At 38.2% G+C, this 26,450-nt stretch overlaps 1 long non-coding RNA gene across 1 annotated transcript; it reads right to left on the reverse strand.

Annotated features, from left to right (window-relative positions):
- Positions 1 to 12,225: 12,225 nt before the first annotated feature.
- On the reverse strand, positions 12,226 to 24,959 carry LOC128588365 (uncharacterized). The gene is made up of 3 exons (XR_008380762.1): positions 24,925 to 24,959; positions 22,966 to 23,127; positions 12,226 to 12,256 (listed from the first exon to the last, which is right to left on the reverse strand). It is a non-coding gene; the product is annotated as an uncharacterized LOC128588365 (long non-coding RNA).
- Between the last annotated feature and the right edge of the window lie 1,491 nt (positions 24,960 to 26,450).

Below are 26,450 nucleotides of genomic sequence, written 5' to 3' on the forward strand. Positions count from 1 at the left end.
TAAGTACCTAAATGCACACATTAGAGGAAAAAGTCATTGAAACTCAAGTCAGTGAGATGGGGATAGGGCATATGTAAATTTCCATGCAACAGGTACACTGCATGTGTATATTGCATACTTCCTAGCTATACACACTTAGAATTCAGATTTTAACCCTGTAAAAATCAACTACATAACCTAATCATATCTATCCCCATATTAATCTAATCATATCTATCCCCATATTAACAAAGGAACCTAGTAAGGAAAAAAAGTCACTTTCAGGTGTGTCTTGGTGTCACTGTTTCAGTGAACAGAGAAGCCAAGAACATGAAACAATTATAGCTTGGACCCAGTACATCCTCCATGTTGTGTTAAGCGAGACAGAGCCAAATCCTGGTTCTAAAACATGTGATAACAGCACCATCACAACTCCATGGATTCCTTAACTTACCTTCTCTTCTGATTCGCATGGTGCCTGTTCAGAGCCAGGGCCTCTTTTAGATCTAAACTCAATGGCCAGGGATTTGCAGTGATACAGCACACTAGTAATTCTGCTTTGCCTTCAAGAGATCTGCCTCCTTTCTTAGCCAGAAAGGTCTTTATCTTTATATGACTTCATGGAATGGAAGTAAAAGGATGCCATCTGGAACCATGAAGATGCATTCCTCCCACTATTTGAACACCTCTAAGAACAATAAGATGAATGTTTTTCCAATGAAGGCATTTGGAGATGTAGTAGTGCAACCAAGATGAAGTGCCAGGGTGGGCTGGGCAGAACAGAGGATGGATGAGGATGAAGAAAATAAAGATTGAGACACAGAAGTTTTTGGTTGTTTTCCTACTGAGAAGAGATCCATAGCTCCATCTTCAGAGAAGAGTTCCATAGCTCCATCTTGAGCAGTAACAAATACTCAAGAGAGCACAGGCTCTGCAGTCAGAAAAACAGCCCTAGAGTTTCCTTTCTGCCATACACTCCTAAAGTGTACTTGCACAAGTTACTTTAACTCTTCAAGTCTTAGTCTTCACATAGTCAAATGGAAATATTAATAACTGCTGTCTTCTCAAGATCAAAACTACTTGTGCGAATAAAAATGCTTCTAACCTCCAAAACATGTGAAAAAGTGTGAGCTACTTAACTCTACTACTGCACAGGAATGAAGCCCAGTTAATGTCATACCATCCTCCATTATACCATCCTCAAATTCTTACGATTGAGGCTATATACTAAGGAATTCAACATGGGACATATGACATGATTCATAATGTGAGTAGTTGTATCCAGCAAGGGCTTTAGGGTTGACCTCGGGTAAGTGAAGACCACTTACACATAGAGGAGTAGAATGTCAGTGAATTGGGAAGTGTGAGTGAAGAAAATACAGCATTAGCCCATAGTAGAGAATATTTGCAAGATGGAGCAAGTGGATGATGGGTCTCTAAAGGAGAATGAGAAGAAAACAGCCTGGTGACATGAGGTCCACATTGATGAACTCCGCCATCTTTAAGGCTGGGGTATCTTCACAAGCCAGTTTCCACAAACTGGGATTTCACACAAGGTATTCCACTTCAATGAGGCCACAGATGGGCAATGGGAAGGTGACAGTGGTGAGAAAGATGCCCTGAATGAAACTAAATATGACCTCCCTTGTCTAATATGGTGCTCATTCTGTGGTTCTTGATAATGATATAGTGTAGAGAGTATCATGTGGTAACAAAGCAGTTGTAGCCCATCTATGGGTATAGAAAACACTCAATACAATCCAGGAAATGGTGGAAAAAGAGCTTTGACACTCAGCCTGGATAAAAAACAGTGTGTCACCTTCCAATCCTACAGAAACGAAAAACATGTCAAAATGAAATGAGCAGCACAAGAAGAAGGATGTGGTGTAGGGTGAAGCTGAGTGAGGAGATAATAGCTGGTAGGATGAGAAGCATCCTCCCAAAGGACAAATGCAGACCAAAAGCAAAACAAAGAACCTCATCTCCAGGCTGTGTGTAGGGTGCCCTGAAAAGTAAATTGAGTCACCACCAAGAGAGTCCTCATAGCTTTGAGACAGTACAAACTTGAAACCCAAGAGATTCAAGACACAAGAGTTTTAACCCCAAAGTCACATTACCATGCTTTTTCCTGAAGACTCAATGGGCTGTGTTTGAAAAAGTGATAACCTATTTTTTCAAGAGCAAAAGTCAGATCTTTATCAAAACACTAGTAGTAAAAAGTTTCTATTTCAGAATCTACCAATTACTTAACTGAAGAAAGAAATGTTTTCTAAAGTCTTCTGTAGAAAGATCAATGTTTAAAGACATTCAAAGTCTTCTGAAGTTAGACCACTTTTATTTTGGATATATTCTCTTTGAGCATATTTGTGTTTTAAACACAAACTAACACATTTAATAAGTAGGCAAGACAGATGCTACTAATCCTGAGAAGTAGGATATCAAGAGCGACCATTTTCTTTTCCATCGCATCTTTTATTCGTGACGTCTTTGAAGTTACCCAAAGTTCTTGAATCACGATTTTCTGTCCTGTGTCTGCATGAATGGACTGCTTCCTAGAATGAAGTTGGGAAGGCTTGTGATTGAGAAATGGCGTAGAAATGGCCACTCACTTACACTGAACATTTCACATTGTTTTATTCATCAACAGACATAGTCGTACTCTTAATTTTTTGATTAACTATGTTTTTTTTAAGTTCAGAATAATATGGGAGCACAGTTAAGTTACATGGTTCGCATAAGTAAGGTTAAAGTCTGAGTTGCAAACGTGTCCTTCAAACAGGGGTGCAATGCACATGGTGAGTGGGAATTTACCAGACTTCTTCCTTGAATCCCATTGAGTTTTTCTGTCATAGGAGCATGTATTAATCTAATGGTGCCACTTTAGGACTAAGTACATATGATGTTTGTTGTTGATTCTTGTGACACTTCACTGAGGAGACTGGCTTCCAATTACATCCATGTGTTGCAAAAGATGCAAAATATCCACCTTTTGTTAGTGTAGAATAGCATTCCATGATACATATAAATATTCCAGAATTTATTACTCCATGTGTTGAAGGTCACTTGGGTTATTTCCACATCTTCATGATTGTGTATTGTGCTGCTATAAACATTCAAAGGCTGGTATCTTAATAAAATGTGCCTTTATTATCTTGGGAAAATTTCTAATAATGGGATTCATATAAAATAGTAGGCCCATACTTAGCTCTTTTAGGCCTCTTCATACTACTTTCCATATGGGCCATAGTAGTTGCAGTTCCATCATGAGTGCATGAGTATTGCTTTCTTTCTGCACCCATGCCAGCATCTGTTGCTTTGAGAACTTATGATTGGGGTATTCTCACTGAGGACAGGTGTAATCTGAAATCTTAATGGTCTGGATTTATATTTCTCTGATAATTAATGACAAAGAGCATATATTCACAATTAGTTTTTCCATTAATCTTTTTTCGTGAGACAAGTTTCTATTCTTCTCTCTTGCTCAGTTAATAAAATTATTTAATGTTATTGATTTTCTTGACTTGCCTATATATTCTGGTTATTAGTCCTTTGGTGATGTCTAGTATCTTTTTCTGGAATGGCCATTAGAGTTAATCTCATATTACTGTTGATGTCCTTAATATCATCAAAATGTTTTCCTTTCAATGTTTTCATTACCTTCACAGAAAGGAATAAGTCATAATGGACAGATGAGACAAGTAGGGAGGATGATGAAGATCAGGAGGAAGAGGGGGAGGAAGATGAAGAAGAGGAAGAGGAGGAAGAGCAGGAGGAGGAGGAGGAGGTGGAGGCCAAACCAAGAGTGAAAATGATGTTGCTCACTATTAACTCCCTCACAGACAGTGCTATGTGATCTGGTGCCTTGTCATCATGGAAGAGCTATGACTTTTTGGCTACAAATTCAGACCATTTCTGTTGAATTTTTTTATCTAGCCTTTTTAATACTTCCCAAACACAACTTGGTAAACCATTTGTTTATTTTTTTAACAAAGTCATACTGAATAATTACTCTGAGATCAAAAACTTTAGCAACATCATTTTCACTCTTGGTTTGGACTCCTCCTTCTCTTTCTCCTCTTCCTCCTCCTCTTCCTCGTCCTACTCTTCCTCCTCTTCCTCTTCATCCTACTCTTCCTCCTCCTCATCTTTTTCTTCCACCTCCTCTTCCTCCTCTCCTCTTTCTCCTCCTTCTCTTCCTTCTCCTCCTCTTCCTCCTCCTTCTCCTCCTCTTCCTCCTCCTCTTGTTCCTTCTCTTCTTTCTCTCCTTCCTCCTCCTAATCTACCTCCTCCAATTCCACTCCTGCTCTTCTTTCTTACACTCTTTTCTGCTCATTTCAGCTCCTCCTCCTCCTTATGGTCATCCTCCTTGTTCTCCTCTGCATCCTCCTCTTCTTGTGGAGAATTGCCTGACTTCCGTTGTGCACTTTGATGCTTATTTTCAGGCTTGTATTGGTATTTCATTTTATTTTTCAGCAGTGATAAAAACAACCCCAATCCTGGATTGTTTGCAAACCTATTTTTCAGAACAATTATAATATGTATTTTTGTCTTATTTTACTTTTGCTGCTTTAAAGTCATTGGTATCTGCAATGAGAACTACAACTTCCAGGTTCTTAGGATTTTCAATAGTATAAAATAATATTGTTTTCCAAACTTTTACCCAGTGAATGAGCAGGAAGTGGAGGAAGAAGAGAAAAATTAGGAAGATGTGGAAGAGCAAGAGGCAGAGGAAGAGTTAAAGGAAAAGGAGGAATAGGAAGAGGGAGAGGAGGAGGAAGAGGAGGAACACGAGGAGGAGCAGGAAGAGGAGGAAGAAGAGGAGGAGAAGGAGGAGTCCAAACCAAGAGTGAAAATGATATTGCTAATGTTTTTAATCTCAGATTGATTATTCAGTATGAATTACTAAAAAATTAATAAATGGTTCACCAAGTTGATTATTGGGGAGGATTAAAAAGTTTAGATAAAAGAATGCAATGAAAAAGGTCTGAATTTTTAGCCAAAAAGTCATGGATCTTCCATCATGAAAAAGCACCAGTTCACACAGCACTGTCTGTGAGGGAGTTAAGAGCAAGCAACATCATTTTCACTCTTGGTTTGGACTCCTCCTTCTCCTTCTCCTCTTCCTCCTCCTCTTCCTCCTCCTCCTCTTCTTCCTCCTCCTCTTCCTCCTCCTCCTTCTCTACATCTTCCTCTTCCTTCTTCTCCTCCTTCTCTTCCTCCTCCATATCTTTTTCCTCCTCCTTCTCCTCCTTTTCCTCCTCCTCCTCTTTCTCCTCCTTCTCCTCCTCTTCCTCCTTCTCTTCTTTCTTTTTTTCCTCGTCCTAATCTACCTCCTCCAATTCCACTCCTGCTCTTCTTTCTTCCACTCTTTCCTGCTCATTTCAGCTCCTCCTCCTCCTTATGGTCATCCTCCTTGTTCTCCTCTGCATCCTCCTCTTCTTGTGGAGAATTGCCTGACTTCCGTTGTGCACTTTGATGCTTAGTTTCAGGCTTGTATTGGTATTTCATTTTTTTTTTTAAGCAGTGATAAAACAACCCCAAACCTGGATTGTTTGCAAACATGGTTTTCAGAACAATTATAATATGTATTTTTGTCTAATTATACTTTTGCTGCTTTAAAGTCACTGTTATCTGCAATGAGAACTACAACTTCCAGGTTCTTAGGATTTTCAATAGTATAAAATAATGTTGTTGTCCAAACTTTTACCCAGTGAAGGAGCAGGAAGTGGAGGAATATGAGGAAGAGTAAGAGGAGGAATAGGAAGAGGGAGAGAAGGAGGAGTAGGAAGAGGAGGAAGAAGAGGAGGAGGAGAAGGAGGAAGAGGAAGAGGAGGAGAAGAAGGATGAGGAAGACAAGGAGGAGGAAAAAGATGAGGGAAAGGAAGAGGTGGAGGAGAAGAAGGAAGAGGAGGGTGAAGAGGAGGAAGAGGAAGAGGAGGAGGAGGAAGAGGAAGAGGAGGAGGAAGAGGAAGAGGAGGAGGAAGAGGAGAAGGAGAAGGAGGAGTCCAAACCAAGAGTGAAAATGATGTTGCTTGCTCTTAACTCCCTCACAGACAGTGCTGCGTGAACTGGTGCTTTTTCATGATGGAAGATCCATGACTTTTTGGCTAAAATTCAGACCTTTTTCATTGCATTCTTTTATCTAAACTTTTTAATCCTCCCCAATAATCAACTTGGTGAACCATTTATTAATTTTTTAGTAATTCATACTGAATAATCAATCTGAGATTAAAAACATTAGCAATATCATTTTCACTCTTGGTTTGGACTCCTCCTTCTCCTCCTCTTCTTCCTCCTCTTCCTCGTCCTCCTCTTCCTCATCCTCCTCTTCCTCCTCCTCATTGTGTTGAATGGCCTGACTTTGATTGTGCACTTTCATGCTTAGTTTCAAACTTTTCCAACTTTTTATCCTCTGTCTTGATTTCTTCATGGAAGTTAGATGTATTTTCTCAAGATAGGAGCTATTCGGCTTCACTTTTTGTTTGCATGTCAGGAGAAGATTTGATTCCTCCATCAAATACGAACTGTAGTTTGCAGCTCAAAGAATGCTACATTGTCAGAAATTTGTTGAAGTCCATTAAAGATAGGAACTCTTCATCTGGCCTACAAAGTTTCTGCTGGGAAATCAGCTCCCAAGCAGCTAGGGCTACAGGTGAGCCACAGCTGTTAATGTGATAGAATTAGCTTGTAGATCAGGTGGAGCTTATACAGGACAGCTTATAGCATTTTCTATTTTTTTTTTTTAACATATGCTGCAGCTCTGGACAAGTGCCAGACAGAATCTTGGCAGGATTCTGTGGTGGAATATCTCTGCACATTGTTACATCCATCAGCTTGTCTTTAGGAGGCTGGTCTACCTGAACTGAAAGTTATGCAGGAGGCTCTGAAGCTCATTTAGAATTCAAGGGCATCAAGGCCAGAGTCCAGAGACATTATAAGCGAGTCAATGCTTCAATTTAATTGTACCATTTTCTTTGATTCATCACACTGTGGGCCAGCAGCACAGTCGCTTTTTTCTTCAAGCTCTCACATGAGGAAGCATTGCTCTCTGGAAAGCTGGATGTATCTGTCAAAAAATCAAACAGGATTAACACTTGTACTTAGCACGAATAAACCCATATTTCCTTAGAAATGAACTATAATGCTTAGTTTTATTGTCTTTTCAGGTAATGTATTTCAATTCCTTCTGCCAATAAAGAAACTATTACAATATTACCACAGGTGTTAAAATGGGAAATGCCTGTTGAGGTGTACTAGATTTATCTTAGGTCCTGATGAATGGTCTTTCTCTATGCTAAATTTTCCCAAACAATGAAAATGTCATTAGACTAAGTGGTAATAACAAAATAAAAGTAAAAAAATAATTCCATATACCTAGTTCTGCATAAGAATGTACCTTCTAACATGGGTTGCTGGATGTTAAACATAGCTTACTCTTGGGAAATCCATTGACTATCAGTTTCTTTTGCTCAAGTTTGTGTAATATCCATTACCTCATTTCATATTTACAGTAATCATAAAGAAACTTTCATCCACATTTTTTAGATTAAGATATTGATGCTCAGTGGCATAGAACAATTGGCCAAAGATAACATAACTAGCAGCTAGTGATATAGGAATTCGTAACCTGGAGGTTTCTTTTGTCTTTGATTTTAATATCTGCCTATCTGCCAATAATGCAAATTGTTGTCAAATGATCTCATAGCACAGTAAAATTCTGAGAAGTGTCTCAAGAATCAGGGAGCGGAAAAAAGAAAAATAAGAACATCAGTCCTGCCTCTACTACTTCTGAGATTTCTATTCCAGTTTCAACACTATATACTATATATATTAGAATTCCTTAGCTGGGCATTGTGGTGGGCATCTGTAGTCCAAGCTACTTGGAAGGCTGAGACAAGAGAATCACCTAAGCCCAGGAGTAGGAGATTGCTGTGAGCTGTGATGTCACAGAACTCTACTGAGGGTGATAAATTGAGAGACTATCTCAAAAACAAAAATTTCTTATAAAGTTTAATTTTTCAAAAAAAAAAGTGCAAACCATCCTACTGTAGCATGCTGCCTCTGATAACTTATGAAAGCTAGGAACTTATCACACACCTTATTTAACCCTACCATCCTGTTAAATACCCTGACCTGTTAGCAGGCCCTCTAAGAAATCATGGGAAACCCAGGGCTCTGTTGAGCCATATACCAGGCTTGCTTTCCTTCAGCTTGCATGGCTTTGAAGAAAACAACTGTGCCAGCATCTTCAGAGACATGAGTCAATTTTTCACAAGAAGCAACCCAATTATTGACAGTACCTGAGGGTTTTTCTTGAGTATTTTATATTCCGGATGACTCTCCAAACAGGGCAGTGACGTGTCCTCCAAAGATGTTGCGACAGTTTTTTATCACAAATTCCACAAGCTGATTAACGTATAAAAAGAAGCATTTATTTTCATATAACATGTTGATAAATTGCATTTTATATAGTGAACTGAAATTTAAGAAAGTGTATTCTATTGAACTTCTATAAGACATTGTCTTTAAGACTAAATACCTTCCATTTCCTTTACAAATGGTGATTCAGTTCCCCAGCAAGTATAATACAAAAACTTCATTACCTTTTCTGCAGAGGCCATTTCTTCTCTGCTTGCAGAAGGATGCCAAATAATACTTGGAGCCATACACACCCCTAAGTGTAAAGCATCCATTTCATTTGCCGCGGAGAGTTCAGCGATATTACTTAAGACCAGGAACACGTACCGTAAGAGCACAACGTTTGCTCTTGGTAGCTGGTCTAATAGCCTAAATACAGAAAAATGCACTCGGTAAGCAAGGCAATTTATTTCAATCTTGTAAAGGCAGGCAACACTAACTCTGCATGAGGTACAAGGCAAATAGGAACCCAGCTCAGATACCCAAGTTTCAGTTAATGTGGAACCCAATGAAGTGAGAACTGCAGGGAGACAATGAGAAAAGAAACACTGGAGATTTGGTGGGGGGCATATTTATACACTGTCTTCACAACACAGTGAAAACTTAGTAGAATTCAGATAAGTATCATTTAAAAACGAACACCCTTCATGAAATACTTCCCTGAAACTAGCTCAATATGTTGAAGCTTAGGTAAATCTTGCAACATTTAGATTACTCTCTACCACAACCCACCAAAACCTTTCTGATGAAATTAAACAGTAATTAATTTTAAATTGCTCCTTTATTTTTAACTGGCAACACAGAAATGCTGTCTCTAGGTGAAGAACCAAATCCCAGCTGTAAAGACCACCCGGTCCATTCTGAGAGTTCATTGTCTGCTCCACCATCTTCTGTGGTTGATTTTGTTCCAAATATTGCCTCATTCCTTTTCTTTTTTTTTTTTGAGAAAGAGCCTCACTATGTCACCCTGGGTAGCGTGTTGCAGTATCAGTTGTCAGTTGTCACAGCAACCTCAAACTCTTGGGCTCAAGCTACTCTCTTTGTCCAGCCCTTTAAGCAGCTGGGACTACAGCCACCTGCCACAATGCCCAGCCATTTTTTTCTTTTTTTTGGCAGACGTTTCGCCATTGTTTAGCTGGCCCAAGCCGTGTTCAAACTTGGATCTTTCAGTGCGTGTGTCTGGCGCCATAACCACTGTGAACAGGACGCCGAGCCAAATCTTACCTCCTTTCTATCACTTTTTAAATATGTGTCACGTTTTCATTACTTTCTTTTCTACTATTCTCATTTGGTAATTGCTAAGAGATTCTTTTTTTCTTTTCTTTTTCTCTCTCTTTTTGTCTCTTAACATTTTTTTTTATTAAATCATAACTGGGTACATTAATGCATTTATGGGGTACAATGTGCTGATTTTGTGTACAATTTAGAATGCTTACATTAAACTGGTTAACATAACCGTCACCTCACTTTCTTAATGATAGTGTTAAGACATTTATACTCTACTCTTAATTGATTGACATGTACCCTTGCAATACACACCCTAGGTGAAGTTCCACCAATTACCCACCCTCCACACGTCCTCTTCCCTTCCTTCTCCTCACTCTCCTCTTCCCTCTTTCATTCTGGGCTACAGTTGTGTTTACCTGATTATTTACCAAAATATTGTATTACTCCTACTCAGAAAACATGGACAAGCTGATATTCACGATTGTTGCTTTTTTAATAAAAGAATCTGCAACCTGAGGAAAACAAGCATGTCTGACTCCTGTTGTACAAATCACAGAACAGACTTTCTTCAGCATAATAGTCTGAAAAGAAGTATAATTCCTCTGAGGAGGAATTATGCAGGACTTTCAAATGGACCAAAAGATTACTGGGTGTATTGTATATAAAATAAGGCATCTAGTAAACGCTTTGGGGATACTATGGGATCCTTAAGCCTTTTCACAACCAGGACTGTTTACATCTCTGTCAGTTGAAGATAACTGTTAGCAGTGTACATAAAACATGGCAAAAGAATTGAAAACTCTGTCTGGTAGAGAGTCAACAGATTTCTCTGAACCCTTGCTCTGGTAGAAAGGGGGATATTTGCATCATTTTGTAAATTTATTTCAGTATTTCTGGCTCAATTTGGTTCAAATACGTAAGGTTTCATAATGTGCAATCTATATAGATGGCTACACTATCTTACTGATTTCCTTATTAATTATTAATTTAACTAAAAGCATTTATATGCATTTATTTCATATTTTCATGAGAGACATAGTATTTTATTTTATCTCACTTTATTTTATTTGTGTATGTATGTATTTATTTATTTATTTTGAGTCTCACTATGTCTCCCTTAGTAGAGTGCTGTGGCATCACAGCTCACAGCAACTGCACAGCCTTGATCTTAAGCAATTCTCTTGCCTCAGGCTCCCAAGAAGCTCCTCAGGCACTCAACACAAGGCTGGGCTATTTTTGTTGTTGTTGTTGTTATTGTTGTTTGGGATAGGCCAGGTTTGAACTTGCCACTCCTGGTGTATGTGGCCATCATTCTGGCCTCTGAGCTACAGGGTCTGAGCCAACATAGCCTTTTAAAAAATATTTATCTTTTAATGGTACATAGGATAAATACATATATGAATGATATGTGTATTATAAATATAGATAAATGATATTGTGAACAATGACCAAACAAATATGTAGAATTTGATGCTATCTAAATGGCTTACACCAGACCCTAATGGAAGTGGAGTTATGATTATGCCACATGGCTTAGTTTCTGGTATCTTCAATATCTGTACTATGTTCCAACAATCCCCAAAAGTATGCATATAATTCATATTTAAAAGATGTTCAAGGAAAAATATCTATACTAAACAATAACATGCACGTAAATGATAATGAGTGTCCTGAATTTTCACAGAACGCACACTCTTTAGTCAGAGTAAATAAACATTTCTTTTCTATTCTCTTATCATGTAGGATATATCCAAGAAAGGACTATCGAATTGGTCCCAAAATTTCCCTTGGCACGAGAAGAAACAATTTACTTCTTGTGATCATACTGACACTATACATCTCCCTTTTTTACTGACATGTCTCAAGAAGCTGAGCTGAGTGATTCTCTGCTTTGTTCCCACAATATTCTCTAAATATCTCTTTTATAGGACAGATTATACTGCACTGACAGTAATTTCTTGGTTTATCTATCTTTCCCAAACTGAATTTCTTGAGAAGAGGAAATAAGTCATTTTCTCTCTATGACTTCAGTTCATGAATTAATAGAGATGTTTAATTACTTTGATATTACCAAAATTAAGATCATAAATTGTAGCCTGTGTTATGCTGCATTAATTCACTTCCAAAAACCACAGTTGACTCCCCTTTCTGACTCTTAAATGCAAGTTTCAATTTGCAAGTCTTATTGGGGTTTCTGGCAGGGTTCCATTTGATTGTGTCTGTAGAGATTTTACATTTCTTCATTTTTGTGTCTCTCAAAAATTTCATAGTGACCCACATAACAGCTAATGAATTAATGACTAATAGCTCTTTTTATTCATTAAAAGTCAGGTACACAGAAGGGGCACAATGTTCAAGGATTTCATGCTTATTGGATTAGTGAGAAAACAATGACAGTGACAAGCTAATAGAAGCCAACTTCTAACCTGCTGCCCATGAATATAACTTTGAGTTTTAGTAGACAAATTATAAAATGTAAGGTATAAAATTAATTTTTGAGACATAAATGTTAAAATAATTACCTTTTAATTTTTTCAATTTTCTGTCTGTCGCTGCTTTTCTCCATTACGGACAGCCACTGGTTGTAGAGCCTTTTTGAAAAAATGCTTTCCGGAATGTTTTTTAGAAAATCCTTACACAGAGGAAAAACAAATGTGTTAAGGCATTATTCTCATATCAAGTATATGCCAGAGAAGCCAGAAAGAATATAACTTGTTTCAAAGTTTAGTGAAGTCCTCCCTTCCACGAACTACACAGAATTCTGTGCCAATTCACCACTGACTTTTCAACAAAGAAATGAATGCTTTGATTTTTTTTTTCCAAATAAACCCGTAGGAATAACTAAAGTCAGAATAACTGTGGGAAAGCTAAAGGACTCTCTATTTGGGTGGAACCTCCTCTGTGTACACATTTTAGCAGACTAGTACGACATCCTATGTTCTGATGTTAAGGTGGTCTTCATGCCATCAGTATATGATATGGGAATGTTAAAAGAGCAAATTTGACTCCACTTTACTGTTTATTCTTTTTCTGTAATGTTCCATTAGCTTCAAAACCGGTTCCTCTTCTGTGTCCCTCCATTGTATAACTATGAATGCACTCCTCTAAAATTGTTAGTGATGTAAGTTACTAACTACACTGGTGATTATATCCTTGGTGATTATCCCTTTTTATGATCATGTTATTTCTGACCCTCACCTGCGAGTCCCCCTCCCTACATTACTTTAGGAGATTGTAGATTGTATTTTTTTGTGAAAATGAATTACTAAGTGCTCCTATGATCATAGCCTAATAAACTGACTAACACACCTCCCTCTCTGTTGCTTTCCCTTCTGGAATTATGCATGCTTGACCCCTTGAAAAGTTTTGCCTTCTAAAATTCAGAGCCTCACTCAATTCAGGGTTGCACTCAGAAACTTCATTTTAAGACACTGGGGCAGTTGCCAGCCGGCTCTTCAATAAAAGTTCTCCTCTTTAATTTGACTTGTCTGGTGGTGTGGTCTTTGAGGGGACTCCTGGACATAACATTATAGAGATTCCAGGGAGGTTCTCCAGACACTGACACTGCCGATACTCAGGCTGCCTCCAGGGTGAGCTTTTGTTAGAAGCCCCCTGGAAACTTTCCAGGGACCCTATAGTACCTAGTGCCCTCAGGAGAAAAGCTGACAATCACTCATAAATTCTGCCAAAATCCACCTCTGGAGGGAAGAAATTTAAACACCTATATCTGCCTAGTGTCTGCAAACATGAGTGTAACAACTTGTTGTGTACATTTCTTGTTGTGCTTATTTGTTCTTGTAGACCACTGTGATAATATATAACTGTTTGTTGTGTTTGTTTGTTGTGAGTTGTGTAGGGCCTTTAGGAACCTCTGAGGGAAAGCCAAAGGGGATGGAGCTGTGGACAGGAACCCCAGGTTGCTGAGCTATTGGCCTGTCAGAGACTGTCAGAAGCGTGTGTCAGTAGAGCATCCCACCCCTGAAAATGCTAGAAGAAAAACCAATGGTGAGTTTTAGCCCAGCCAGAGACAACAAGACATTTCTGCTGCTGAGACATCGTTGCTGTGGCTTCAGTCTACGGGGAAATTGGGGTTCAGAGGGCAGGTGAAAAGGGACTTTGATTTCTATCCTCAAGAATGATGCCTGAGGTTGGTCCTATAAACCTGTGAGACAGTAACCTCATACTCCCGGGCTTTGGGCCTGTCAGAAGCAGGAACCCTGGATTACTGAGCTATTGGCCCATTGGGGGCTCCCACAGAACACTGGGATGCTGATGGGGACCCCTAACCACAGTTACACAAAATTACATATTTTAGTTCATTCCTGTTCCATTTATGTCTTATGCATTTAGTTAATATATTTTAGTTTGTACTTTTGCTTTTTTACAACATAGTGTTTTCATCACCAAAACCAGACTCACCCCTAAGCTGTCTTTTCAAACATTTGAAGGATATTTTTCCACAGACAGAGTTCTCCAAGGAACACCTTAGGACCCTTTGTGAACTTGAGTGATGAGCTTTTAATGTGGGATGCCCCCCTATTCATTCACAGGTGCTTTTGAGCCTTTTCTCTAACAAGTTTAGAAAACAGCCTCAGAGAATCTAGTCAAGATGACCGGTGGAGATGGATGAGACCACCTTGGGAGGGAGAGTTCAGATGCACCTGGTGGTTTCTGCTAATCCTCCAGGTCCCCTTGATGAGTCTTCAGGGAGTCAAACACAGGGAGGAACTGGCATGCAGGAACAGGCACCTATACAGGCAGACGTCTAAGCCAAGGTAAGATCCATCTGGGGTTCCCACAATTTGGGTGGAAGTGGGGGGTCTGATCAACCTCTGAGTCTGTTGAGTGGTGTACGAGCGTGTGTATTGGTTCTGAGCGTATAGAAATGTGAGAGTAAGTGTGGACTAATAGACATAGTTCATGTCAGGCCCTTGTCTGTCTTGTTGTTTTATGTCATTTGTTCAGGGTTCATGGGAAAATTGGTCTCGGCCTGAAACAAACAGTCTTGGAGACATTTGTGAGTGGATTGCAGATCTTTTCATTCAAGGGATCCTTCAAGACTTTGCTCCTTCTGAGATCTCCTTCTTTACCTACTTGCTCTTATGTGTCCTACAACGCTCACCACTTGGTATGCCTTTGACCTGGCAATCACTGGTCTCTTCATCTGTATTATTGCTATTTGGCTTGGTAGTGCTGCCCCTCCAGAGTAGTCCTCCAAATGGTGTGTGGCTCTGACTACTTGTTTTATCTCTTTGTGGCAACCTTGTTCATACTTCTGTCCCCACCCAGTGTATTTTTCCCAGCTAGTTCTAGTTCTTCTGCATCTCCCTAGCTCATTGATGCCTCATCCTCACCAGAGTTTGGGTCCCTCTTTTTTCCATCATCTGGGGAAGACTCTTCCATCATAGCAGTAGCTCTTGACATTGAGGCCCTCTCTTTTTCCTAGTCTAGGGAGGTCTCTATTGCAGGAAGTGATGACACTTTTGAACTACATAAAGACCCTGGAGACTTGTCTGTTCCATTCTCCCACTATTCAGAGTTATTACTCAGAGTGTCTTTCCTTCCAGGATTCTCACTCTTAGCATTTGCCCCATTGTGGTACTCTTGGTTCCCATCAGTCAAGAGGAAGGAATTGTGTAGTTTTTATAATATTATTATCCCCTGTTGCCTCCAAAATTTCCATCCTGTTGACTTGTTAGTACATGTATTTTGTCATCCTATCACATTTCCTGTAAGCCTCCATTCTTATGCAGGCAACAGGGTTATTGCCGGAATGGCAATGATGACTGGTTAGAAATTCAGACATATTAAAAGGAGTTCTGATTCCTTTCACTGCCTATAAAGACTAGCCCACTCCTTTTAATTGACACCTGCTATTAAAGGTGCCATTAAAGGACAAGAGAAGGCCACTCAACGTCAAGTGAGAATCTAAGGTATTTCAAAAAACATCAATGTTCTCATGTCACTCTAGTATTATACTTTTATTCTTGTCAGAGAAGTAATAAGAAAAAAAATAGATCGATTCCAAGGCATTGCCTGTTCTATCGTATCTTCCACTAGACATGTGCCTGGATGATTGTGATTCAGGCTTATTGTCACAAAACCTAACCATTTGGGGGTTAGGCTATTGAGTTTTCTAATTCCAAACTAATTTGAACTATTGCACCCATTTTAAAAGTCAGATAGAGAAGAGGAAAATTTGTGATTTCAAAATAGGACAATTCTTTTAAAAACCTCCATAGAGAACATACTCATGATTGCTCTTGAAGAACAACATTAAATCTTACAACTATCCTTGAATGAAAATAACTTAGAACCATCTTAACTAACTCTGCCACAGTTGGAATAACAACTTAGGAGAGGTTCTGAATTGCAGTCATGAACCCCCAGCACATGACTAAACATCTCTTGTCTTTCAAAGCAGAACCTAGGCCTCAGAAGAATTTCACAATTCATTTGAGCTGAGATTTCACAGGACTAAAGAGAAATGTCTCCTGAAAACTCAGATGTATCCAAGTTAGCAAATCTCAAGCAATTTTTGTCCAATCACACTGGGAAGACTTATACTTCTATTTCAGTAAAACCAGAAGACTATGTTAATTAGTCGCATGTAAGCACTCCAATTTCTACAGATAATCAAGACATTGAATCCCATCATCACAAAATTGTATTCATGATTTGTGTACAAATGGCTTAATGAAAAAAAAAAACATTTGTGAAAAATTAAAAGAATACTTAAGTACCATTTCAAAACAGACTTAAAAATAAGAAAACAGAAGTTTACAAAGTTGTGGTGAAAAATATGTCCCTTTTCACAACCACTTAGAGAAAATGGGTGTAAAACGCAGTTGTACAATAAAACTTCAATTACCCAGAATCCATTTAACCAGATTCTTCAATCATTATGATTCTTTTTCTTTTGCCCCTTTAAAAAAAAATAATATTCTTGTCATTCGAATCATAATTTAGCACTTAAAATACCATTGTTCTTTGCAATAGCCTCAGCAATTTAGTACATCTTAAGAAGTGTATTTTTATGAAAAACAGTATGCTGAGAAGATAGTTTGAGACAGCCTGATTTTCTTAAAAAAAGAGATGGAAGAAAACCTAATTTCATGAAGAACATTTATTATGCCAATGTACATGCACAATATACATATCCTTGGCATATATAATTTGCTTAAAGGACCATGTATGTCTGTATTATATTCCAGGATGGAAGAATAAGTACAAACCCTTTGCAAAACTGAATACATGACAATAAATCAAGTTCTCCATTTTTTTGAGTGATATTTATTTGAAAATGTCTAAATCAGGATTTGTTGAAGAAGAGACATGGCCCATGTATGAACAAATGTGATCGTAAAGTCATGAAGTAAGATTGTCTAACAAGAGGGCCACTCTGCTGAACTAGAGGTAGGCAAGATTCATTGTCATCATGTTTCCCTGAGATTCAGGCTGAGGGCTGGTCTCTACCACTGGCTCTGGTTGATTCCAATCCTTTGGGAGATGAAGGCCTAAGAAAGTCCTGTAGAAGCTATTGCCAGGGACAGAAGCTGTGCTAAAAGCTGATTTTAGGTCTAGGTTTTCAAAAAATAAATACATGATCGACTTTTAATCTTCTAAAACAAACAAACTTTCAATGCCAAATCCGATATCCAGATAAACTGAGTTTCATTTATGATGGAGAAAATAAATACTTTAATGACATTCACATGTTGAAGAAATTTGCCATAACCAAAGCAACTCTTCTGGATATTCCCAGAACTATCCTCCATAATGATAAGCCCAATCCTGTACCACAAAAGTAAACTCATTCAGAAACCTTTGATCAAACTCCAACTTCCACAGTGGTGAAAGGATTAAAAATGTCTACTGGACTTTTGAAAAACTCAACACCCAAAATTTTACCAGACTTATCAATATTCTCCATTAATGTGAATGGCTTAAACTGTCCTCTAAAGAGGCAAAGGTTGGCTGACTGGATACAAAAACTCAGGCCAGATATTTGCTGCATACAAGAATCACATCTTACCTTAAAAGATAAATATAGACTCAGGGTGAAATGATGGTCGTCCATATTTCAGGCAAATGGTAATCAGAAAAAAGCAGGTGTTGCAATTCTATTAGCAGATACGATAGGCTTTAAACCAACAAATGTAAGGAAGGATAAGAATGGTCACTTCATATTTGTTAAGGGTAATACTCAATATGATGAGATTTCAATTATTAATATTTAAGCACCCAACCAGAATGAGCCTCAACTTATAAGTGAAACACTAACAGACACGAGCAACTTGATTTCCTCCAGCTCCATAATGTCGGAGATTTCAACACTCTTTTGACATTGTTGGATAGATCCTCCAATAAGAAGCTGAGCAAAGAAATTTTAAAATTAAACCTAACCAACATTTGGATTTAGCAGACATCTACAAATATTTCATCACAACAAAACTGAATACACATACTTCTCATCAGCCCACGGGACATACTCCAAAATCGATCGCATCTTAGGTCACAAGTCTAACCTCAGTAAATTTAAAGGAATAGAAATTATTCTTTGCATCTTCTCAGACCACCATGGAATAAAAGTTGAACTCAGTAACAGCAGGAATCTGCATATTCATACAAAAACATTGAAGTTAAATAACTTTATGCTGAATGATAGCTGGGTCATAGATGAGATTAAGAAGGATAACCTGAAATTTTTAAAACAAACGACAATGAAGACATAAATTATCAGAACGTCTGGAATGCTGCAAAGGCAGTCCTAAGAGGGAAATTTATAGCACTGCGAGCTTTCCCCAAGAGAACGAAAAGAGAGGAAGTTAACAACTTAATGAGACATCTCAAGTAACTGGAAAAGGAAGAACATTCCAACCCAAAACCCAGTAGAAGAAAAGAAATAACCAAAATTACAGCAGAATTAAATGAAATTGAAAAAAAAAAAGAATTATACAACAGATCAATAAATCAAAAAGTTGTTTTTTTGAAAATGTCAATAAAACAGATAAACCTTTGACTAACCTAACCAGGAAGAAAAGAGTAAAATCTCTAATTTCGTTAATCAGAAATGACTAAGAGGAAATAACCATAGACTCCTCAGAAATTCAAAAAATCCTTAATGAATATTACAAGAAACTTTATTCTCAGAAATATGAAAATCTGAAGCAAATTGAAAAATACTTGGAAGCACCTCACCTTGCACAATTTAGCCAGAATGAAGTGGAAATGTTGAACAGCCCTATATCAAGTTCTGAAATAGCATCAACTATACAACATCTCCCTAAAATGAAAAGCCCGGGACCAGATGGCTTCACATCAAAATTCTACCAAACCTTTAAAGAGGAAGTAGTATCTATATTACTCATCCTGTTCCAAAATATAGAAAAAGAATGAAGACTACCCAACACATTCTATGAAGCAAAAATCACCCTGATCCCCAAGCCAGAAGAAGACCCAACAAGAAAAGAAAATTATAGACCAATATCACTAATAAATATAGATGCAAAAATATTCAACAAGATCCTAACAAACAGAATCCAGCAACACATCTAACAAATTATATATCATGATCAATTTGCTTTTCTCCCAGGGTCTCAAGGATGGTTCAATATACTTAAAACTATAAGTATAATTCAGCACATTAAACAAATTAAAAAAACAAAGAACATATAATTCTCTCAATTGATGCAGAAAAGCTTTGGATAATATCCAGCATTCCTTCATGATCAGAACACTTAAGAAAATTAGAAAGGGGAAAGGGAGGGGAGGGAGGGGGGAGGGAGGGGGAAGGAGGGGCATTAATGGGATTACACCTGCAGTGCATCTTACAGGGGTATATGTAAATCCTAGTAAATGTGGAATGTAAAGGTCCATTTTCTTAGCAAAATAACTAAGAAAATGCTACAAAAGCTATATTAACTAATGTGATGAAAATGTGTCAAACGATCTATGAACCAAGTGTATGGTGCCCCATGATCACACTAATGTACACAGCTATGGTTTAATAAAAATAAATAAATAAATAAATAAAATAAAATTAATATAGCAGGGACATTTCTTAAACTGATAGAGGCCATCTACAGCATACACACAGCCAATATCGTATTGAATGGAGTTAAATTGAAATCATTTCCACTCAGATCAGGAACCAGACAAGGCTACCCATTGTCTCCATTGCTCTTTAACATTGTAATGGAAGTTTAACCATTGCAGTTAAGGAAGAAAAGGCAATCAAGGGTATCCATGTAGGGTCAGAAGAGATCAAACGTTCACTCTTTGCAGATGATATGATTGTCTATATGGAAAACACCAGGATTCTACTACAAAACTCTTAGAAATAATGAAGGAATACAGGAGTGTCTCAGATTACAAAATTAACATTCATAAATCAGTAGCCTTTATATATATCAACAATAGTCAAAATGAAAAAACAGTTAAGTACTCTATTCCATTCACAGTAGTGCCAAAAAAGATGAAATATTTGGGAGTTTATCTAACAAAGGACGTGAAAGATCTCTATAAAGAGAACTATGAAACTCTAAGAAAATAAATAGCCGAAAATGTTAACAAATGGAAAAACATACCAGGCCCCTGGCTGGGAAGAATCAAAATTGTTAAAATGTCCATACTACCCAAAGCAATATACAATTTTAATGCAATCCCTATTAAAGCTACATTATCATACTTTAAAGACCTTGAAAAAAATAATACTTAATTTTATATGGAATCAGAAAAAAACCTCGAATAGCCAAGACGTTAATCAGAAATAAAAACAAAGCATGAGGACTCATGCTACCGAACCTCAGACTATACTATAAATTGATAGTGATCAAAACAGCATGGAACTGGCACAAAAACAGAGAGGTAAATGTATGGAACAGAATAGAGAACCAAGAGATGAACCCAGCTACTTAGCATTATTTGATCTTTGAAAAGCCAATTAAAAACATTTAGTGGGGAAAAGATTCCCTGTTTAACAAATGGTGCTGGGTGAACTAGCTGGCAACCTGTAGAAGACTGAAACTGGACCCACACCTTTCACCATTAACTAAGACAGACTCTCACTGGATTAAAGATTAAAACTTAAGACATGAAACTATAAAAATACTAGAAGAGAGTGCAGGGAAAACTTTTGAAGAAATCTGTCTGGGTGAGTATTTTATGAGGAGGACACCCCGGGCATTTGAAGAAGATACAGAAATACACTACTGGGACCTGATCAAACTAAAAAGCTTCTGCACAGCCAAGAACACAGTAAGTAAAGCAAGCAGACAGCCCTCAGAATAGGAGAAGATATTTGCTTGTTATGTTTTCTACAAAGGTTTAATAACCAGAATCCACAGAGAACTCAAACGTATAAGTAAGAAAAGAACAAGTGATCCCATCACAGGCCTGGCAAGGGACTTGAAGAGAAACTTCTCTGAAGAAGACAGGCACATGGCCTACAGACATATGAAAAAATGCTTATCATCCTTAATCATCAGAAAAATGCAAATCAAAACTACTTTGAGATATCATCTAACTCCAGTGAGATTATCCCATATCACAGAATCCCAAGACCAGAGATGTGGGCATGGATGTGGAGAAAGGGAACACTTCTGCATTCCTGGTGGGAGTGCAAATTAATACATTCCTTTTGGAAAGATATTTGGAGAACACTTAGAGATCTAAAAATAGACCTGCCATTCAATCCTATAATTCCTCTACCAGGCATATACCCAGAAGACCAAAAATCACATCATAACAAAGATATCTATACCAGAATGTTTATTGCAGCCCAATTCATAATTGCTAAGTCATGGAAAAAGCCCAAGTGCCCATCGATCCACGAATGGATTAATAAATTGTGGTATATGTACACCATGGAATATTATGCAGCCTTAAAGAAAGATGGAGACTTTACCTTTTTCATGTTTACATGGATGGAGCTGGAACATATTCTTCTTATTAAAGTATCTCAAGAATGGAAGAAAAAGTATCCAATATACTTAGCCTTACTATGAAACTAATTTATGGCTTTCATATGAAAGCTATAACCCAGTTATAGACTAAGAATATAGGGAAGGGGAAGAGAGAGGAATGGGAAGGGGAGGATTTGTGGAGGGAGGGTGATTGGTGGGATTAAACCTATTACAAGGGTACATCTGAAACTTAGTAAATGAAGAATATGAATGTCTTAACACAATAACTGAGAAAATGCCAGGAAGACTATGTTAACCAGTGTCATGAAAACATGTCAAATGGTCTATAAAACCAGTGTATGGTGTCCCATGATCACATTAATGTACACAGCTATGATTTAACAATAAAAAATAAAAATAAATTAAAAATAAACCAAAAAATAAATATATGGCATTTCGGAGATTGTGGGGCAGAATGATTAAGTCCCAAATCTAATTATGAGGTTATAAAGTTTTCACTAATCATGATTGAAGCAAAAGAACCATATAGAATACGAAATGTCATAAAGGTAAAAGAAAACCCAAATGTTCAAAACATTCTGACTCAGCATTCAAGGGAAAAAGAAACAGGGGAGAAAGTATGAAGAAGATATTTGCATGATAACTATGTACATGAAAGAAATTGTCAGTGATCTCAGCAATTTTTGGCTTGTGTTTGTAGAAGAATATTTCTGTATTAAGGTACAATTCTGTATCTATTTTCAAAAGTTTCACCCAAGGGCGGCGCCTGTGGCTCAGTGAGCTGGGCGCCGGCCCCATATGCCGAGGGTGGCGGGTTCAAACCCAGCCCCGGCCAAACTGCAACAAAAAAATAGCCGGGCGTTGTGGCGGGCGCCTGTAGTCCCAGCTGCTGGGGAGGCTGAGGCAAGAGAATCAGGTAAGCCCAAGAGTTAGAGGTTGCTGTGAGCCGTGTGATGCCACGGCACTCTACCCCAGGGCGGTACAGTGAGACTCTGTCTCTACAAAAAAAAAAAAAGTTTCACCCCAGATTAATTTTGAAATCTTTGCCTTCACCAGGAAGAGAGTGCGATAGTGGAGACATCATCATAAGCAAGGTGTTCGTTTTTGCGACACCTGTGAGTGGGTTTGGATTATTTTAGATTTGAATAAGATTGTGTTTTGTACATGGTGTAGGAGTAGCAGAAGTAAAGATGGGTTATTGTGAGATGAAAATTTAAAAAGCATATTTGATATGTCTTATCATTGGTGGTGGCTTTTAAGGTCTAAGGTTCCTTTATGATAAATTTTTTTCATACATATTTGATTTTCAGTTTGCTATAGGTCTTTACAGACAAGAATAATTTTCATAAGGTAACAAAGAAAAGAAATATGCTGCTTCAGAGCTACACGGGGGGTGACAGAGGATTTTTCCTACCTTTAGCACACATGCTAAGACATAGGGATTTTCACGCCCAAGATCAATTTCAACTCCTGCATCCAGTTTTTCAATAATGTCTTTGCAGGAGTCACTGTCACCAGGGACCCAGAAGATGCCAGCCGTCAGGGGTCCCTTGGCGTTGAGGAAAAAAAGAACATCCTATGGGGAAGCAAAGACAAAAAAAGGCACTTCATCTCCATGAACAAGGGGACAGGTACATGCCCCCTTTGGCCCCCAGAGTCTGGGATGTGCTAAGATAAAGGCACTGTAGGACTAGATCCAGACAACGGCTAGAAGGATTAAACTCAATTTCTTTTGAGAGCAGAATGGTAGTTACCAGGGTAAGAGTGGTAGTGAGGTTAGGGGGATTTTTGGTCCAAAGGTACAACATTTTAGTTAGATGGGAACATTAAATTCAGGGGAGCTACTGTCTAGCAAGGAGACCTCAGTTAACAAGAATGTGTTGTATTCCTAAAAATTGCTGACAGTATTTGAAAGGTGTTCTAGTTTTCTTTCCGTCTTCTACTTGTACTGGAGGAAGAGAATGGCTTTGGAGAAAAGCAATCCATGAGATTCAAAACATAATTATTCTATGTTATGTACTATGGAACCTAGGGTAAAGTTTGGAGGTTCCAGAACATTTCTTATGTAGGGAGTATGATCTGATAATAACTGCCCCTTAAATGTCTTGTGAGAGCCAACGCCTAGTGGCTTGACTAGTGCCCAGCACTCATAGCTGTGCAATGTGGCATGCCATGCCATTCGTGTAGCACAGTGCTCATGGGTCACTCCTTTGTTTTTAGCAGTGATCCACTTCATGTATCCATTGCAGAGAATATAAACTCAGGGGCTTTCATTTCACCCATTTTGTGTTCAAAGTATAATTTCGAGAGACCGTACTTTTATAGTTAGTCACTTGAAATACAAATAAAAATGTCTTCAGTCTTAAGAATAAGATTCAGTAGTCACTGCTCCTAATGTGATAATAGAAGAATTTCACAACCATAAGAGTTCATGAAAGGATTTCTGAGGGATAATGAAACATCTCTGTCTACAGAGTCAACTCATTAACACAAGCAAGTTTATGTGACTCTTTCTTGCGGTCAGTTGACTAGATTATCTTTTCATATTATGTCTTCCTCATGAATTTCCAGTATTTAAATCATATTTTCTTTCTTTCTTTCTTTCTTTTTTTTTTGTAGAGACAGAGCCTCACTGTACCGCCCTCGGGTAGAGTGCGTTGACATCACACGGCTCACAGCAACCTCTAACTCTTTGGCTTACGCGATTCTCTTGCCTCAGCCTCCCAAGCAGCTGGTACTACAACGACTACAATGCCCGGCAATTTTTTTTTGCTGTTGTTGCAGTTTGGCTGGGGCTGGGTTCGAACCTGCCACCCTTGAAATTAGGGGCAGGCGCCCAACTCACTGAGCCACAGGCGCCGCCCAAGATTTTCTTTTTGAACACAGAGTCTCCCTTTCTCACCCTCAGTAGAGTATTACAGCTTCATAGTTCTTAGCAACATCAAACTCCTAGGCTGAGGGAATCCTCTTGCCTCAGTTTTTCAATTTTTAGTAAACACAAGTTCTAAGTCTTCCTGAGGCTGGTCTCAAACTCCTTAATCCATCAATCCACTTGCCGAACCCTCCCAAAGTGTTAGGATTACATTGTAAGCCACGAGGTGTGGCCTCCTACAACATTTACAACAGCTTTTTTTCCATTTATTGGCTGGGGCCGGGTTTGAACCTGCCACTTCGGTATAAGGGCCGGCGCTCTACTCACTGAGCCACAGGCACTGTCCTACATCAGATTTTTATACTCAAAATTATTATTAATACAGATCCTTAGACAAAACTAAGAGTTTTTACACTTTATCCATTTGGGGAAAGATTTCTCTCCCAGAACCCTTGCTTGCCAAATCCCCTTCCATTATTTTACTATGAAAATGAGCCTTACGTAGAGAGGTAAAGGAATATCGCCATAGTCGCAAATGTTTGGCAGGGCAACTCCGAAGAACTTCCCTGGGGCAGGAGAAGAAGATGATGGTGACACAGGTGAGTTCTCCAGTTCAGTGCCAGAATGACAGCAGCAGGCCCAGTTGATGATACATGTTCTTGTAGATATCATGTGATCCAAATCTAACAATGGAATTGGATATCATTAGCAAAACTAGTTCATCTCACTTTCCCTTAGTACCACAGTTTCCATTTGGAAGTATGTTTGCTACAAAGGCTCAAAGACAGAAAAACTTTCCTAGATCTTTTGTCGTTGACTAGTCAAACTCTCAGGTTACATTACAATCGTGTATAAATGAAAGAAGGCTCATAGAAAACATAATCAAATATTTGGGTTTCCTGTTTATTTCAGAAACATCATCATTCTGTTTACTTGAGTTTTGGTGGTAAATTGTCAAAGGTGAAAGAAAAGTTTTCCTTCCGGCTGAAAAAACTTAAAACAAAAAGTGTTGCATATAAACACACATATTTTCCCATTTAAGTGAGGACTAAGCATGTGAAAAGGTTTGAATTTGATCATAAATAAATAATGGGAAAAAGAAAGTGAGAAGAGAACTTGGGAAGGACAAGATGAAGGGAACAAAGAATTGAAGGAAGAGAAAGACAAAATGAATGGGAAGAGAATAAAGAATAAGAGGAAGAGGAAGGGAAGGAGGAGATAAGTTATTTCTGCTAAGATGTTCCACTGAAAGAGTGTTTTGTTACCTGATGTCCCACTCTACTATTAAGAACACAGACAGGAAGTTAACGTCCTACAATTTTTTTACTTCCTTTGATACTACAAATACTTTCATGTTTCTTTTCAGTTACCAACATTAAAAAGTATGTTTCAGGAAGCAAGAATGGATGCAAACTTGAGACTTGCCCTTATAAATGAAGTTTTTTATTTCACAGAAAAGGAGACTAATCATGGTGGGAATAAAAGCAAACATAGGAACAAATAAATTTTCATAAGGGAAGAACCCACTACCAAAGGCATTCAGAGGGACGTGTATCACCACTACCCAGTAGCACACAGAAGCACAATCTTGAAGGCATTTGCATGTGATCTGTATTTGGAATGGACAAGATTTCGACTGATAGAGAATCTACCATAGTGTCTTGCATAGACGAAATACTCAAGAAGTTACTATTGAACAAAACTAGAAAGGAAGTGAAACTTTATTAGAAATATACAGCATAAACAAAATAGGCAGAAGGAAGAAAAGTCAACTGGAAGATATAATTTTGGGATGCCATAATATAAAAGTGTTTTTGGTATCATCTGTGCCAAATTTTATTTTATCTGAAACCTAGAAGATATGCACAAGATTTGATACATAAAAAGATAGCTCTCTCGAGGTGCCACTTCCTGGAAAAGTGGGTAAGCCCTGCTACTTCCCCACGACACATAGAAACAGGTAACAAGTGCACGCTCTGGAAAACAAACACAAATCAACTCACTGGAAGGCAGTAAAGTGACCCAGA

Source organism: Nycticebus coucang, chromosome 6, assembly GCF_027406575.1.
Source record: "Nycticebus coucang isolate mNycCou1 chromosome 6, mNycCou1.pri, whole genome shotgun sequence".
Lineage (NCBI taxonomy): Eukaryota > Metazoa > Chordata > Mammalia > Primates > Lorisidae > Nycticebus > Nycticebus coucang.